We start from the raw sequence: 17,799 nt of genomic DNA on the forward strand, positions 1-17,799 counted from the left end.
TTTATGGAGGGAGAAAGTGTCATGAGGTCTGCGACATTAGCATGGGTCAGCAAAATATACACAGAAGCTGAACACAAAAATACAGTAAAATATATATAAATGTTCAACCTAGTCTGTTAGATATACGGGTGTTTGCTATACTATTTTTTCAACTTTTCTGTTTCAAAGCTTTCAAGACAAACATCTAGAAACAAAAAATCCTCCATTGCCACCTTACTCTGTGACCTTGAGAAACAGACTGCATTACACTCTATTTCAGCACCTCAACTGTAAAATGGGAACAATAGGCATAAGATTGCTGTGAAGATTAAATGTCCTGTTACAAGTGAAAATATCGAAAACACAATAAAGCACAATAGAGTGCAAAGTGTCTCTCATGAGTCCCTGTGATTGGGACCTAACACCACCCAGGGCTGTGATGAGAAGCTTCTTCCTGCCCAACACTGAGCCTGCCTCCCAGTGGCCCCAGTGACCCTCCTACACAGGCCCTCCCTTCACAGAAGCCCGCATGTTGTAAAGACGGCTGTGCTCTCATGATTATTCTTCACTCTTCACCAGTGATTGTTAGCCTGACAGAAATGAAATGGGATCTCCCCTGAAAGCACGGGTAGGGCCCTTAGTTTAAAATTGAGATTTACAAGTTTCTTCGTTCAACAGGTCTGTTAATTTCCTCCATGTCATTTTGTTTCTGTAAACTGACACCAGAGGACAACAATATCTAGGTCAAGACCACAGCATCTCAACTGTTTGGAAATGCATACTTGAAATTGAAAAGATTCTTTTTTTGACAGTACCTTAAAAATAACACCTAACTATACCCATCACTTACTATCTGTGACCTTGGACACACCAAAATGTAGGCACTTGTAGCGAACAGGGATTATCTAAACATGAAATACAACATTGCAGTCAACGGCTTGGCACACATTAAGAGCTTCATAAAACATTCCCTCCCACTTGGGGGCTCACTGGGAAGCCCACAGCGAGGTACCCTGCCCACACTGAGAGTCTAATCACAGGACTTCAGCGTCTAATTCTCTCTCTTGAGTTTCTCTTAAGAAAGCAACAGGATTGATGTCCTCAGAGGCAGTTACCCTAAGTAATTTCATGGCGTCTTAGGAAAAAGCAACCCTTCCCATTCTGCAGTGGATAATGGGCACAAGTCCAAAGCAATTACTCTGCACTCCTTTTTCGCCTTTTGGAGTTTTCCCCAAACTGTTTCCCCATCACCAGCAAGTTTTGCTTTGGGGGAAGCCTGCCTCTCCACCCTGCAATGATTGCTTAGCTTAGAGGTGAGATCAAAAGAGGGCTGTGTTGGGTTGGCCTCAGGTGTGGTGCAAAGAAGCAGCTGATTCAGGAGTGGGTTTATTACAAAACCTTTGGAACACATGGCCCCTCCTAGGAGGGAGGGATGGAGATGGGGCTTCCTCCTGAGGAAATCACAGCACTGGATCCAAGAACTCGTTTCTGTGCGGTTTCACTCACTGAAGCCAGGCCTCCCCAGCATAGGACCCCCAAGGACCATAGCCCTGTCCACTCTCCATGCAAGTGCACCACCCACCCCCTAACCAGCCAAATCCTCTCACCCCAAAGTGGCACAGGTGACCAAAACCAACAAGGGCATTGGCTTCGCCAGCACATGGCCCTGTGCCGGCACTTCTCAGGGAATGTGTTGCTCATGGCACAGGATGAAGCGCTGGCCTGTGTGGCTGTGCAGCAGCTGCAGACCGAGGGCCTCAGCCCCTGCTTCCACCATGCGGATATCAGCGACCTACGGAGCATCCTTACCCTGCAGGACTTCCAGCAGAAGGAGCATGTGGCCTCAATGTGCTAGTCAACAACACAGGCATAGTCTTCAGGAGTAAGTTGATGTGAATTCCAAGGGGAGGCAGCACCCGTGAAGGCAGACTGACAGGGTGAGTTGGGTCCTGAAACTCTGCTGTGGGGCACTTAGCTCCTATGTGATCTAGAACGGACTCCCTAGGTAAGAAGACAGACTGGAGGCTACAGGCAGAGCCAAATCCTCTGAGATGTGCAAGCCTTTCCTGCAGAGGGCCTTTGCGTTACCTTGGATCAGACTCTTAGGGATCTCCTCCAGGTTTTTATACTGTTTCTCTTGGGTTGGACTTTAGAGCACTACAGTGACATTTTACTAATTTTGAAATAAACAAGAAATTATAAGAATTTCACAGAGATCCCGTTCTGCAGTCTACACTTAGCCTCCTCTAATGGTGACACCTTACAAAGTTATTCAGCCTTTAGAAGCTAGGAAATTGACATTGGCACAATACTGTTAAACAAACAAAGACACCCCTTAGAATTGAGGAGATTTCACGTGGAAAAAATATTTTTCTACCATTCTTTGGGATTTTTACCACATAGGTACTACTTATTCACTCTCTTCTCTTTACCCCTAAAAGCTCCTGATTCCACACTCTTTCACATTAAAACAGGAGTGGTAATGAAAACCTTTTGGTACCCAAGATTTCTACACGGAGCTACTGCCTCTCATAAAACCACAAGGTGTGTCTGACGCGGAATCCAAGCTGGTGTTTCCGGCGTGATCTGCCCTGCCTGCCTCGGACACATCTACAGGCTCCTGCCACCCCTCCCCGCTCAGCTACCTTGGCATCCTTGTTGTTTATCCACCAAGCCAGGCTCCCTTCTGCTTTAAGTCTCTGTCCACTCTTGTCCAGCGGTCATCGGTACTCTCTGTCCTGCTAGGCTTTGAACAACAGATGCGTTCTCGTCTTTCAGGTCTTAGCTCAAAGTCTCCTCAGAGAAGCCCGTTGCTTGCTCTGTGCCCCACACATGTTGGAGTTCCCCGAGGATTCTAGCCTTTCTCCTCTTTCTCCGTCTTCCTCTCCCTCACATTCGCACACACACAACCACACACACACAATTCTATAATTTTCTCTGGGGAGTCCTAATTGACTAAAACATATGGCAAAACACTAACGCATATAGACATTACTTTATATTGCAAAAGATGTGATTAAGTTAGGTTTGACCAGAGGAGCTTATCCTAGTTGTCTGGGTAGGCCCTAAATGCCATCACAGGTGCCCGTATAAGGTAGAAGTGGAGCAAGCTTTGAGAAAGAAGAAGAGGCATTGTGACCAAGGAGGCAATGATTGGAGCAATGCAGCCAAAAGCGAAGAGACACCTGCAGCCACAAAAAGGTAGAAAGGCAAGGATGCGTTCTCCTCTGGAAACTTCAGAGGGAGCACAGCACTGCAGGTACCTTGGTTTCAGACTAATGGCCTCCAGTACTTTGAAAGAATAGGTTTCTGTTGTTTTAAGCTGCCCAATTTGTGAGCATTTGTTATAGTGGCCCAAGAAAGTAAGACATCCAGTTTCCTTGCTTTCTTAGCAAAGAGTTTGGCCACATTTGTGACACAAAGTAAGCTTTGGCAGAGCATGGCAAATCACCTTCATGAAAAAATGTGTGGCATCTCTGTTTGGAAGTTATGCTTAGGAGTAATGGCTGAACCAAGGGACTGCTACTGGAGAGCAAATAGCTCAGGAAGTTCCTTCCCTTCAGCCAAGGAACACTCTCAACCAGCAAGTATGTCTCTTCTTTCATGTGTGCGTTTGGTCTATATGGTAGGGTTCCCACCTCTCCCTGCAGACAGAACATGCTCTCCTGTGGTACAGGACAGTGCTGGCTCTTCAGGCAGTTCAAGAAAGGAGAGGCTGCCAAATGGACCTCAGTCCAGGAGCAGGTGACTGTGAAGCAGCTGCGGGAAAGTGGGCTGATGTCTCTTGCTCATCAGTGACCTGTGCCATTTCCTAAATGCAAGACCTAAACAAGTGTCAATCAGCTGGGAAGGGATCAAGGGGAAAGGAGTAGTGGAACAAGAAAGGTTTTGTGCTCTCCAGGTTGATTTCACAAACATGCTATCATGGCAGTCTAACAATTCAGAGTGAAGAGGGGGATGGCAGAGCCATGCATAGAACGTGGTGACATTAATAATAAAAGCACTACACAGAATTGTTCTGTAACTTGTTCTGGAAATGCTGAAAACTCCAGAATACCTCTGGCTTCTGCTTGAGTTCTGCCAGTGGAGCCCCAAGCTCCTTCCCTCTGGGCTCAGCAACAGCTAGCTTGCTTTGGTGTTCCAGAAATATAAGACTATAGACAAACTGTTTAAGCACAGACTATTTTAGCAACTGGTCTAATTTACAACTTCTTCTTATCAGTCTCTGCCCAGATCCTAGTCTTAATAATTCCTGCCTTAAATCCCCACTATGACTAACTCTTCACAAAAACAAACTTATAAAACCTACGTTCTCAAGCTATTTGAGGAGACACTTTGACTGGATTCATTTGGTCAGTGGCACCCTTGCCTGGATACATTTTTGTCATGTTTTGCTTATTCTTCTCATAACTAGGGCTTTTCCTTGTCAAAGCTACACCTCATACAGTGGCTAAAACACAGCTTCACTTCATGTTTTTACTTGAGGAATCCTAACCCACCTCTTCATTAAGAGAAAAGTCCATATCACTGGAATTGTCAACAAAGAACTCTGCAAAGCCTTGACACTCAAAAATGTGATTACATTTACCATCCTCATCTTGAGGAAAAGTCAAGAGAATAAATGGTAGTTTACAATTAAAACCATCAAAACACTTGGAGCCCTTTGAACTTCTGTAGACAATGAGGATACCAATGGCATTAAACCATGGGATCAATTCCTCCTTGAGTTCATCAACTCACTCCTTATGAGTTGGTAACTGTCCAGACTATGTGTCTGAGAATGTCACCCACAATCCCATCCTACACCCTCTTCAGGCAGTTATAGCTTAATACTGCAAGAGAATAATGCAATATACTCAGTCTTATCATCAACAGACACAGGCAGCCTTTCCTCAGCATCCTCCCAATCACTGCCTATATGACCTAAAACCTGGAAACCTGGCCCTCTAGAAGGGACGTCAGAGAAAGGTAGCTCCCAAATCTAATGAGAGGGGCTCTTATCAGGTTCCACTGAGCAACACACTGTGATCAGATTATGAAGGATTGACCCTCAGATTCTCATCACCCATTTAAGGAAACACAAAACTACCCTACACCATCAAAAAGCTATCCAAACTGGAGTTCTCAAACTAAGGGTTCTTGTGAATCCTTCAGGAGCTGACACCTTAGAAAGGAGACTGCTCACCTAAGACCTCAAGTCAATGTGAAGTAGAAAGCTTCCACCGGAGATGTTGGAACTAGATCTCAAATGCCTAGAACACTGATTATCATACACATCTCTACATGTTTTGTTATTTGTTTGCCAAGATATTTTTCTTGCAGGTTTAAGGTTCTGTATAGCGAATAGATATTTGTTACCTCGGAATTCTGGCATCCATTTGGACTGCTCTTCTTTTTTTTTTCCCCTCAAATCAGAAATACATTATTATTCCTAATATAATTCATCTTTTCCCTGTTCAGTGATTGTCTCTTTTTTAAATTTAATTGTTTTTATTGCAGTAACATTGGCTTATAACATTATATGAGTTTTGGGTGTGCATCATTATATTTCAGTTTCTGTGTGCATTACATCATGTTCACCACTGAAAGACTAATTACAATCTATCACCATAAAAATGTGCCTAATCACCCCTTTTACCCTCCGCCTTCCCCCCTTGCCCTCTGGTAACCACCAATCCAATCTCTGTCTCCACAAGTTTGTTTGTTGTTGTTTTTATTTTCTACTTACGAGTGAGGTCATACAGTATTTGACTTTCTCCCTCTGACTTATTTTGCTCAGCATAATATCCTCGAGTTCCATCCATGTTGTCACAAATGGCCAGATTTCATCATTTTTTAGGGCTGACTAGTAGTCCATTGTGTATATATACCACATCTTCTTTATCCATTCATCACCTCATGAGTGCCTAGGGTGCTTCCAGGTCTTGCATTAATAGCCAAAATATATAAAGAACTCATACATCTCAACTACCAAAAAACTAACAACACAATTAGAAAATGGGCAAAAGATCTGAACAGACATCTCTCCAAAGAAGATATACAGATGGCCAATAGGCACATGAAAAGATTGTCAACATCACTAATTAGGGAAATGCAAATCAAAACTACAATGAGATATCACCTCGCACCTGTCAGAATGGCTATAATTAACAATACAGGAAATAACAAGCGTTGGAGAGGATGTAGAGAAAAGAGAACTCTCATACACTACTGGTGAGAGTGCAAACTGGTGCAGCCACTGTGGAAAACAGTATGGAGATGCCTCAAAAATTAACAATAGAACTACAGTACAATCCAGCTATTCCACTGCTCTGTATTTATCCTAATAACATGAGAACACAAATGCGTAAAGACATATGCACCCCTATGTTCATTACAGATTTATTCACAATAGACTCCTATTCTTAAAACTGTTCTTCACACAACTAGTCACTCCATGGATCAAGCATATAATTCCCCCAACCATTGGGTCTATACCACTTTCCTTTAAATGTCACCCGGTTTCCTTTAGTACCAATCCATTCAAGTGTTTCAGGTGATTTCCGAGTGAAATTGACTCTTTTCTGAATCCAAAGATGGAAAATATTGTAACATGACAGACAAAAATCTAAAACTCTATACCACATCACATATAAAATGGGAATTTTCTCTCTCCATCAAAATGAAACCTCAGTATTCTTCATAGAAATTAGCACTTCAACAAAACATACAAGTGGAGCATGATAAGAAATAAAATGGTAAGAGACTATGCAAGTGGAAGATTCCTCTCTTCTACAGATCCTACAAGGAAAAGTCAGTCTCCTTGACTATGGATCTGCCTGCTGATCTCTACTGTGTATCTCACTGTATCGTGCTTGACTACACTTGTTGACTTGTGTCTAAGCTGTAGGACACAATCAGAAACCTCATAGGGGTATTTTGGCCAACAATGGATCATTGGGTGGCTCCCAATCACTGATACTGGTTTTGTTCTACCAGAAAAAAGCCTCTTGACTACTGCCTACAAATTGGACATGGACTTACCACTTGAATCAACTGATGCCTACTCTCAGGAAATTCCATGATACTACTCTGGGTCCATTTGGTCCATTGATTTCCCCTAAGAAAAAACAGTGTTTAGACCTCTTAATGCAGGAAGGAGAAAATGTGAGCCTCAATTTAAAACCCCAAATCTTAACCTTTGAGGAACAATTCTGGACTGCTTTATTCTGGCCTCAGGCATACCTATTTCACACTTTAAGAAAAGTCCAAAAGTGGTGCAAAAAACCCTACATGCTCTGGTTCAGAGACTGACTGAAGAACCAGACAGTGCCGCTGAAGCCAAAGATCTCCATGCCTGAGACATTTACAACATTCAAAAGGCAGTGGGTTAAAACAGAGTCATCCTACACATACTATTGCCTTCTCAAGGCAGAACATGTGCCATCATAGGGAAAGAGTGTTGCACTTCTATCCCTATAGTCTTTTCTATGATCTTTAAAGTTAATTCAAGAGATGTGGAAAACAAAGACATTAGAAAATTCAGTAGTCTGAATGATTCCCCCATATCTGGTTCAACAAGGTTTTCAAAGTGGGGGTGGGATCTGTTTTCCTCACTTCAATTGGGCACACTTTGTTCTTGGCTTAGAGGTAGACTACCAACTCAGTGTTTGTCAGTGTTGCAACGAGTAAATAAGTGGTTTTACGGAATCTTAAATATTGCCACACAGTCACTGTTTCATCACATGATGTCTCTGACAGAAGCAAGGAGATCTAACATCTACTGAAACTCAAGTGACCGCCATCATGACCACATATGTAACCCAGGGGTATACATCTAGACTTAGGGCACGGTCAAGGATGTTCTGTCCTGTAGATGTGGTGAAGTATGCTCCAAAAATTGTAACTGCGAGATAGACAGGTGACACAATTATATCTTGCCAAATAGATAAACTATGCAGAAATGACAAACAAATTACAGGAAGACCGTTTAAGCTCCCATAGCTTGAGCAACAGTTTGCTTGCTGGACTCATGTGTTTCAGAAAGATAAGCGCAGACATAAACTGGTCAAACACAAACATTTCAGCAACTCCCTTAGTTTACGAATTCTGACCAAGTCCCGTTTAAATCTCAAATTCTAATTTCTGCCTTGTGACTAGTAATCCAAATGAAACCCTAGGGAAGTCTACTAGATGCACTTCACTGAACCAGTGACTCCCTTGTCTCGCAAGTTTCTAACAAACTTAGGCTATACAGCATTTAGAAGCCGGAAAATTGACTTCGGCTCAATACTGTTAACTAAACTGAGACATTACTTAGAATTCAGGAAATTTAACATGGAAAAAAGCAATTTTTGTACCATTCTGTGTATTTTTACCACATGGCTACTATTTATGAACTCTGATCTCTTTACCCCTTAAAGCTCCTGATTCTTCACCCTTTCATATTAAAGCAGAAGTGGTCATGAAAACAAAGTTTTTGGTGCCCTAAACGTCTGAAAGGAGCTACTCCTAAAACACCAAGGTGAGTCTGACGAGGAGCCCAAGCTATAGTGTTGCTGCAGGGACATGATGTTGCCCCACCTGCCTCTGACACATCTACAGGCTCCTGCTACCTCTCCCTGCTCAGCTTCATTAGCCTCCTTATTCTGTCTCATCTGGGCCAGGCGCCTTTCTGCCTCAGGACTCTGAACAATCTTGTCAAGTGGTGATCAGTTCTCTCTGTCACACCTATCTTTCCATGACTGACTCTTGTCCTTCAGATCTTTGTTCAAGAATCTCCTCAGAGAAGTCCTTTACTTGCTTCATGCCCCTCACATGTTGGGGTTGCCTGAGAATTCCATCCTGGATCCTCTGTCCTCCCTCTCTATCTCTCAGAGTGATCTTATTCAGGCTAGTAGAGCCTTCACTACCTCCAATTTATTAGGCCCCCATAAAATCTATCAACTGCCAAGAACATTCCAACAGCTCCAGACACATTTTGTCTTCCTGCCTCTTCTTCTGTTCCTGAGGCTCTCCCTTCCTCCCCCAAACCCCCAAATATAAAGAATTTCCAGAAGACCCTCATTTTTCCCCCATATCATTTTGGTCTCTGACTCCATCATACACCCACCAGGATCCAGGAGGTCTCCTTGCCCAGCACTTATTATCACTTAACAGGTCCTATCAGTCATCCTACTGAATTTCTCCCTAAGCCTTCTCCTCCATCCCAGCTTTACAACAGACCCTCAGCTGTCATTGATGGATAATTGCACATCCTCTTAAGGGACCTCCCATCTTGAGTCATTTCCTTTCTGTACTCTCTGCATGCTCACTCCCCTGCTGAAAATCCATCAGGTGAAAGTCCAAGCCCTCAAAGGCTTGTAGGGATCTCTGGAATCTGACCTGCCTAACTCCAGGCCCATTTTAACTCCCCTTCAATGTTCTATAGCAAGATATCCTATTTCTTTGGTTGTAAACTACTATAATATTTACCACAAGGAAATTGGATGGAGAGGAACTACCACCCCTTAAATACAACAATTAAGACAAGCAGATACTTTTAGAAAGATTAAGAGGCATTGTTTGGAGTTCAGTACGTGCATGTACAGTTTACTCACAATTCTGCCCCATTTCCCTCTTCTGTCCTCCTGGAAAGTTCTGCTACTTCTTCTTACACTTGGTTCATTGAAGCTTCAAAGGGCAGCTCTTTCAAAGCCACTTGACCCTTTCACTCACCCTAACACCTGAGGGCAGCAATGGAGTTCCTTGTGCCACCACAACACATTCTGAATGTATTCCTCATAGAATCACAATAATAAACTTAGGCTGGTCATTTTTCTGACTTAAGTGGGCTGTGTTAGCTCTTGATGTATCTGTGCTTGGACCGGAAGGAGGAATGGGTGCGCTCACAGATTTGCTAAAGCAGGCTCTATTCAAACAACTGAAAAGAACAAAGTTTTCTTGCCTTTTGAAATAGGAGAATTTTTCCATTATTTGGGAAAGGAAAGGCAGCCATGGTAGTTCATGTCATCATGACTTTAATTTACCCTCTTTGGGGAGAAAATCTGGGACAAGTCCTAGCTAGGGTAACCAAAAGTAAATATTGTCCCTCCTGTCCCTTTCTCAGATCTGAGGATACAAAGAACAATCTGGAATGGTTTCCACAGCATCTCTGTGGGAAGCAGAAAACATCCAAAAGGGGAATGTGCTGTTTCTTTTTGGAGTGGAAAGAGAAAAAGAGAGTATTGTGACCTTAAGGATCACTGAGCAATAATAGTGAATTTCTTTTTATTTTTAATTCTTTCTTAAAAGAATTATTCTGAAATACTCTAGACACACAAAAGGTAAGATCTACCCTTCCAGGTACCCTTCACCGAGCTTCACCAATCAATGAATACCAATAACATTTAAATCCCTTCACTGCTTCCCATCTCATTTCCTTCCTGCTCCCCAAAGTAAGCATAATCTTGAATTTGAAGAATGCTCTCTTTAATGTTGGTAGGCTGTGATTCTGTTTTTTTCTCCTTAAATTATACTATATATTTATTCTGAAAATACATTAATGAATAACCATCTGTGAGGAATCAAGCAAACATTTGAAATCTGGACACTCTTGTTCATCACATACTAGCTTGAAGAGTCCTAGGAGGAAATAAACAGGTTTTTTATGGCTACATTCACCAAGTAAATCTCTAAAGAAGTTGTGACCAGCCTTGATTTGAACAGGTACCACTTTTCAATTTCCTAAAATCTGAAAAGTCACTAGAGGAATTGGGGTGGGGGGGGGGGAATTACTATACTAAACATATCGTCTACCTCTGATATTTTGTGGTTCTAGAAAGGATGGGTGGATGGACATTTCTTGGTGTGATGTGCTAGGCATTTTTGTCTTTGGCCTCATTAAGAACATAGAGGCAGGTGTGACATCAGCATCATGGTGGAGTGAGAAATTCCCTTTGTCTCTTCCTTCTAAATTACAACCAAACAGACATCAATTGACCATCAGAGGATTTCCTACACAGAACAACAGGAGTTTGAGAGATCCAGGCAGATACACATCTGAAGGTAAGTGGACTAGGCCCCTGGGAACAGTGGAACTAGAGAAGCACCCCTCTCTCCCACCCCTAGGGCAGTGATCCAGGAGGCAGACATGCATGCAGTTGCCTGTGGGAACTGTGAGTGGAGGGAGGGAAGCCCTACCCCAGGCACCCAAAGCAGTGATGGTCCATGGGAGTGCAAATGTCCAAGGAGTGGCAGTGGTGCTTGGTTACAGTCTCAGACATATGCAAATGTCCCTGGGGAGGTGGCACCACTGGTGGTGGCCCTACATGCACACAAACACTGGAGCAGTGGTCCCACACATGCACAGCACCCATGGAGCACCAGGTCCTGGGGGTGGCCCCATGGGTGCATAAATGGCCCCAGGGAGGTGGCAGCAGCATTATAAAGGTGTGGGCATGAACATGAATGTCCAAAGAGCAGCAGCAGCAGCGTGGTGGCAATGCCACCACATGATGTTTGGTGGAGGAGCAGCAGAGGCAGTGGCCTGACCCACACAACTGCAAATACCCAGGGAGGAAGCACTCAGCCCCCAGTAGAGGCACCCCAAACATCATCTCCATCAGCAGTAGGGGCTGCATATAAGTCTCCAGGTTCCCAGGCCCACAACAATGACAGTGTCACCCACAAATGCAGCACCTCTGGCAGTGGTGCAACCAGCACCCCCAGGTAACTGGGAAACAGCAACACAGGTGGTGCACAAGACAACAACATCTGAGCCCATGGATAACCAGGGGAGGAACACAAGACCCAGGCAACCAGAGTGAACATAACCAAAGACATACTCAAATAAGAGAAGGTGATTACTACCACAAATGTGCCAGCAGAGGATCGATTCATCAAACACCATGAAGAACTACAGTAACACTGCAGAACAGAAGGAAAATGACAAGTCACCAGAAACCAAGCCTGAAGTCACAGAACATTACAATCTAAATGACAAAGAATTCAAAATAGCTGTCATAAAGAAACTCAATAAGTTACAAGAAAACAAACAAAGCCAGTTCAATGAGCTCAGGAATAAAATTAATGAACAGAAAGAATACTTCACCAAAGAGATTGAAGCCCTTAAAAAAAACATACAAAATTCTGGATATGAAGAACACAGTTACTAAGATAAAAAATAATGTAGAAACCATAAAAACAGAGCAAGACCTTATGGGGGAGAGAATTAGTGACATAGAAGATAGAAATCAAGAAATGGTCTCAGTTGGAAGAGGCAGGAGAAACAAGATTTTTTAAAATGAAAAAATTATTTAAGAAATATCCAACTGAATTAGGGAAAGTAATGTAAGGATTATAGGTATCCCAGAGGGAGAAGAGAGAAAGAAAGGAGCAGAGCGCTCGTTCAAACAACTAATAGTTGAGAACCTCACAAACCTAGGGAAAGAACTGGACTTACAAGTACATGAAGCCAAGAGAACTCCTAATTACATCAATACAAAAAGAACTTCTCCAAGGTATATAAAATTAAAACTGTAAAAGTCAATGACAAAGAAAAACTATTAAGGGCAGCAAGGCAAAATAAAATAACTAACAAAGAAACCTCTATTAGGCTTTCATCAGATTTTTCAGCAGAAACCTTCCAGGCTAGGAGAGAAGGGAATGATATATTCAAAATACTGAAAGACAAAAACTTTCAGCCAAGAATACTCTATCCAGAAAAATTATCCTTCATATATGATGGAGAAATAAAATCTTTCCAAGATAAGCAAAAGCTGAGGGAGTTCATCACCACTAGAACTGCCTTACAAGAATCTATGAAGAGAGCCCTCCCACCAGAAACAAAAAGGCAAAGGTCTACAAAGCCTTGAGGAAGGAGATAAATAGAAAGACAAAATCAGAAAATTGCAGTTCTCTATCAGAACAGGTTAATAGACAATTATAACATAAAAGATAAAGGGAAAGAAAGCATAAAAATAACTATGAACTAGTCAATTTCATCACAACACAAAAATGAATAATTTGTGACAATAATAACACAGAAGAGGAAGAGGAGAGGGATGGAACCTGCTTCGGCTAATGGAGATAAGAGGCTATCAGCAGAAAAAGGACTATCTCATCTATGAGACCTTTTATACAAACTTCATGATAATCACTAAACAAAAAGTTAGAGTAGAGTCACAAATCATAAATAAAGAGGACACTGAGAAAAACATCACAGAAAACCACCAAATAGAAATGTCATTCAGAAATACAATGGAAAGGAAATGACAGAAATATAGAAAAACCAAAAAACAAGAGATAAAATGGCAATATTAAACCCTCATATATCAATAATCATTCTAAAAGTAAATGGATTGAATTCACCAATCAAAGGGCACACAGTGGCTAAATGGATTACAAAACAAGACCCAATAATATGCTGCATCCAGGAAACACAGCTCAGCTCTAAAGACAAACAGAGGCTCAGAGTGAAGGGATGAAAGATGATACTCTAAGCAAATGGCAAGCAAAAGAAAGCAGACAGAGCTATACTTATATCAGACAAAGCAGACTTCAAGATAAAAAAGATGATAACAAAGAGAGGCAGTATATAATGATAAAAAGAACATTCCACCAAAAGGACATAATACTTATGAATATATATGAACCTAACACAGGAGGACCAAAGTATACTAAGCCACTATTAGCAGACCTAAAGAGAAAAGAGACAGAAACACAATACTAGTAGAGGACCTCAACACCCCACTTACATCAATGGATAGATCATCCAGGCAGAATGTCAACAAGGAAACAGTGGCCTTCAATGAAACAGCAGACCAGATGGATTTTATGGATATAAATAGAACGTTCCATCCAAAAACAGCAGAATATACATTCTTCTCAAGTGTACATGGATCATTCTCAAAGATGGACTATATATTGGAAAACAAAGTAAGCCTCAATAAGTATAAGAAGATTGGACTAGTATCAAGCATTTTTCCAGACCATAATGCTATGAAACTAGAAATCACCTCAAGAAAAAACTGAGAAATGCACAAATATGTGGATAGTAAACAACATGCTACTGAACAACCATTGGATCATTGAGGAAACGAAAAGAGTGATCAAAAAATACCTGGAGACAAATGAAAACACAACATATCCATTCTTATGGGATGCGGCAAAAGCTGCACTAAGAGGGAAATTTATAGCAATTCAGGCCTACCTCAACAAACAAGAAATATCTCAAATAAGTAATCTTAAACCACACCTAACAGAACTAGAAAAACAAGAACAAACAAAGCCCAAAGTCAGCAGGAGGAGGGAAATTATAAAAGTTAGAGCAAAAATAAATGAAACAGACACTAAAAAAAAAGAAAAAAACCACAAGAGAATCAATTAAACTAAGTACTGGTTTTTTGAGAAGATAAACAAAATTGACAAACCCACACCCAGACTCACTAACAAAATAAGAGAGAAGTCTCAAATATATAAAGTTAGAAAAGAAACGGGAGAAATTGCAATGGATAACAAAGAAATACAAGGGATTATAACAGAATACTATGAAAAGCTATATGCCAATAAATTGGATAACCTAGAAGAAATGGATAAATTCTGAGACTGATAGAACCTTCCAACACTGAATCAAGAAGAAATAGAGAATCTGAACAGACCAATCACAAGTAGAGATTGACACAGTAATCAAAACCTCTCAAAAAACAAAAGTCCAGGACAGGATGGCTTTTCTCATGAATTCTACCAAGTATTCAAAGAATTTGTAACACCTGTCTTTCTCAAATTCTTCCCAAAACTTCAAGAAGATGGGAGACTTCGAAAGTCATTTTACAAGGCCAACATTACCCCAATACCAAAACCAGACACGGACAAAATAAAAAAGGAAAATTACAGGCCAACATTGCTGCAGAACACAGATGCAAAAATACTCAACAAAATATTAGCAAATAGAATGCAATACCTTGAAAGGATCACACACCACAATCAGTGGGATTGATTCCAGGGATGCAAGGATGATTCACAATCCACACATCAATTCATGTGATACACCACCTGAACAAAACGAAGAGTAAAAATCACTTGATCACATCAGTAGATATACAGAAAGAATTTGACAAGATTCAACATTTATGACAAAACTTTCAATAAAATGAGTACAGAAGGAAAGTCCCTCAGCATAGTAGAGGCTAGATATGACAAATCCACAGCAAAATCATGCTGAATCCTGAAAAACTGAAAGCTATTCCTCTAAGAACAGGAACCACACAAGGATGCCCACTCTCATCACTCTTATTCAACACAATATTGCAAGTCCTGGCCAGAGTAATTAGGGAATAAAAAGAAAGAGAAGAGATACAAATTGGAAAGGCAAAAATAAAACTGTCATTATTTGTGGCTGACATGATTCTAGACAGAAAACCCTAAAGGATCCATCAGAAAATTACTAGAAATAATCAACAACTACAACAAAGTTTCAGGGTACAAAATCAGCATACAAAAATCAGCTACATTTGGATACACTAATAATGAACTAGCAGAAAGAGAAGTCAAGGATACAATCCAGTGGGGCCAGCTTGGTGATGTAGTGGTTATGTTTGTGCAGTACACTTTGGTGGCCTGGGGTTCGCAGGTTCAGATCCTGGGTGTGGACCTACACACTGCACGTCAAGCCATGCTATGGCAGTTTCCCACATACAACCTAGAGGAAGATTGGCACAAATGTTAGCTCAAGGCCAATCTTCCACACCAAAAAAAAAAAAGAGAGAGAGAGAATACAATCCTATTTAAAATCACACGAGAAAATGTGAAACATCTAGGAATAAATTTAACCAAGGAGGTGAAAGACCTATAAACTGAAAAGTATAGGATATTATTGAAAGAAATCTAACAAGGCATAAAAAATAGAAAGATATTCCATGCTCAAGAATTGGAAGAATAAACATAGGTAAAATGTCTATAATATCATTAAAGCAATCTACAGATTCAATGAAATTCCAATCAGAATCCCAATGATATGCTACTCAGAAACAGAACAAGGAACGCTAAAATTTATATGGTGCAACAAAAGACACTAAATACCCAAAGCAATCTTGGGAAAAAGGAACAAAGCTGGAGGCATCACAAACCCTGAATTCAAAATATACTACAAAACTATAGTAATCAAAATAGCATGGTACTGGCAGAAAAATAGACACAGAGAACAATGGAACAGAATTGGAAGCTCAGAAATAAAACCACACATCTATGGACAGCTAATCTTCAACAAAGGAGCCAAGGACATACAATGGAGAAAGGAAAGTCTTCAATAAATGCTGTTGGGAAAACCGGACAGCCACATACAAAACAATAAAAGTAGACCATTACCTTACACCATGCACAAAAGGTAACTCAAGATGGATTAAAGACTTGAACGTAAGACCTGAAACCATAAAAGCCCCAGAAGAAAATTCAGGCAGTACGCGGTTTGACATCAATCTTAGCAGTATCTTTTTTTGCATGTGTGCTTGAGGAAACTTGACCCTGTGCTAATCTTCCCCCATTTTATTTGGATCCTACCACAGCATGGCTTGATGAGTGCTGCTAGGTCTGTGCCCAAGATCCGAAACTGGGAACCCCAGGTCACCGAAGTGGAACACACCAAACTAAGCACTACACCATCAGGCTGGCCCCAGCAGTATTTCTTTTTTTTAATTGTGGTAACATTGGTTTATAACATTATATAAATTTCAGGTATACATCATCATATATTTCAATTTCTCTCTAGATTATATAATGTTCACTATCCAAAGACTAATTAACATCCATCATAACACAATGTGCTTAATTACCTCTTTCTCCCTCCTCCCTTCTTCCTTCCCCTCTGGTAACCACTTATCAATCTCTGTTTCTATGTCTTTGTTCGTCATTGTTATCTTCTACTTATGAGTGAGATCATACAGTATTTTACTTTCTCCCTCTGACTTATTTCGCTTAGCATAATACCCTCAAGATCCATCCATGTTGTCATGAATGGTCATATTTCATCCTTTCTTATGGCTGAGTAGTATTCCATTGTGTATATATACCACATCTTCTTTATCCATTCATCCCTTGATGGGCACCTAGGTTGCTTCCAAGTCTAGGCTATTGTGAATAATGCTGCAATGAACATAGGAGTGCATGTATCTTTATGCCTTCATGTTCTCATGTTCTTTGGAAAATACACCACAGTGGAATATCAGGATCATATGGTAGCTCTATTCTTAATTTTGTAAAGAAATCCCATGCTGTTTTCCATAGTAGCTGCCCCAGTTTGCACCACCACCCCCCCCCAGCAGTGTATAAGGGTTCCCTTCTCTCCACATCCTCTCCAACACTTACTGTTTCCTGTCTTGTTCATTATAGCCATTCTGATGGGAGTGAGGTGATATCACATTGTAGTTTTGATTTGCATTTCCCTGATAGTTAATGATGTTAAACATCTTTTCAAGTGCCTTTTGGACATCTGTATATCTTCTTTGGAGAAATGTCTGTTCAGATGTTTTGCCCATTTCTTAATTGGGTTGTTAGTTTTTTTGTTGTTGTTGAGATGTATGAGTTCTTTTGGATATTAATGCTTTATCAGATAGATAGTTTGCAGACATCTTCTCCCAATTGTTAGGTTGTCTTTTTGTCTTGTTGTTCATTTCCTTTGCTGTGCAGAAGCTTTTTAGTTTGATGTACTTCCATTTGTTTATTTCTTCTATTGTTTCCCTTGCTCAGTCAGACATGATAATTGAAAATATGCTGCTAACACTGATGTTGAAGAGTGTACAGCCTGTTTTCTTCTAGAAGTTTAATGGTTTCAGGTCTTACATTCAAGCTTTTAATCCATTTTGAGTT

General features: G+C 40.9%; 1 protein-coding gene across 17 annotated transcripts in view; it reads right to left on the minus strand.

Annotated features, from left to right (window-relative positions):
• Window positions 1-17,799, minus strand: part of SETD4 (SET domain containing 4) — a 286,649-nt gene that overhangs the window by 192,260 nt on the left and 76,590 nt on the right. For all 17 annotated transcript variants that reach the window (XM_070252168.1, XM_070252181.1, XM_070252169.1 and 14 more), the window contains one exon: window positions 14,900-14,991. The gene's annotated coding sequence lies outside the window, so the exon portion shown is untranslated. The remainder of the gene's footprint in view (window positions 1-14,899; window positions 14,992-17,799) is intronic.

Source organism: Equus caballus, chromosome 26 (genome assembly GCF_041296265.1).
Source record: "Equus caballus isolate H_3958 breed thoroughbred chromosome 26, TB-T2T, whole genome shotgun sequence".
In the NCBI taxonomy this organism is placed as follows: domain Eukaryota; kingdom Metazoa; phylum Chordata; class Mammalia; order Perissodactyla; family Equidae; genus Equus; species Equus caballus.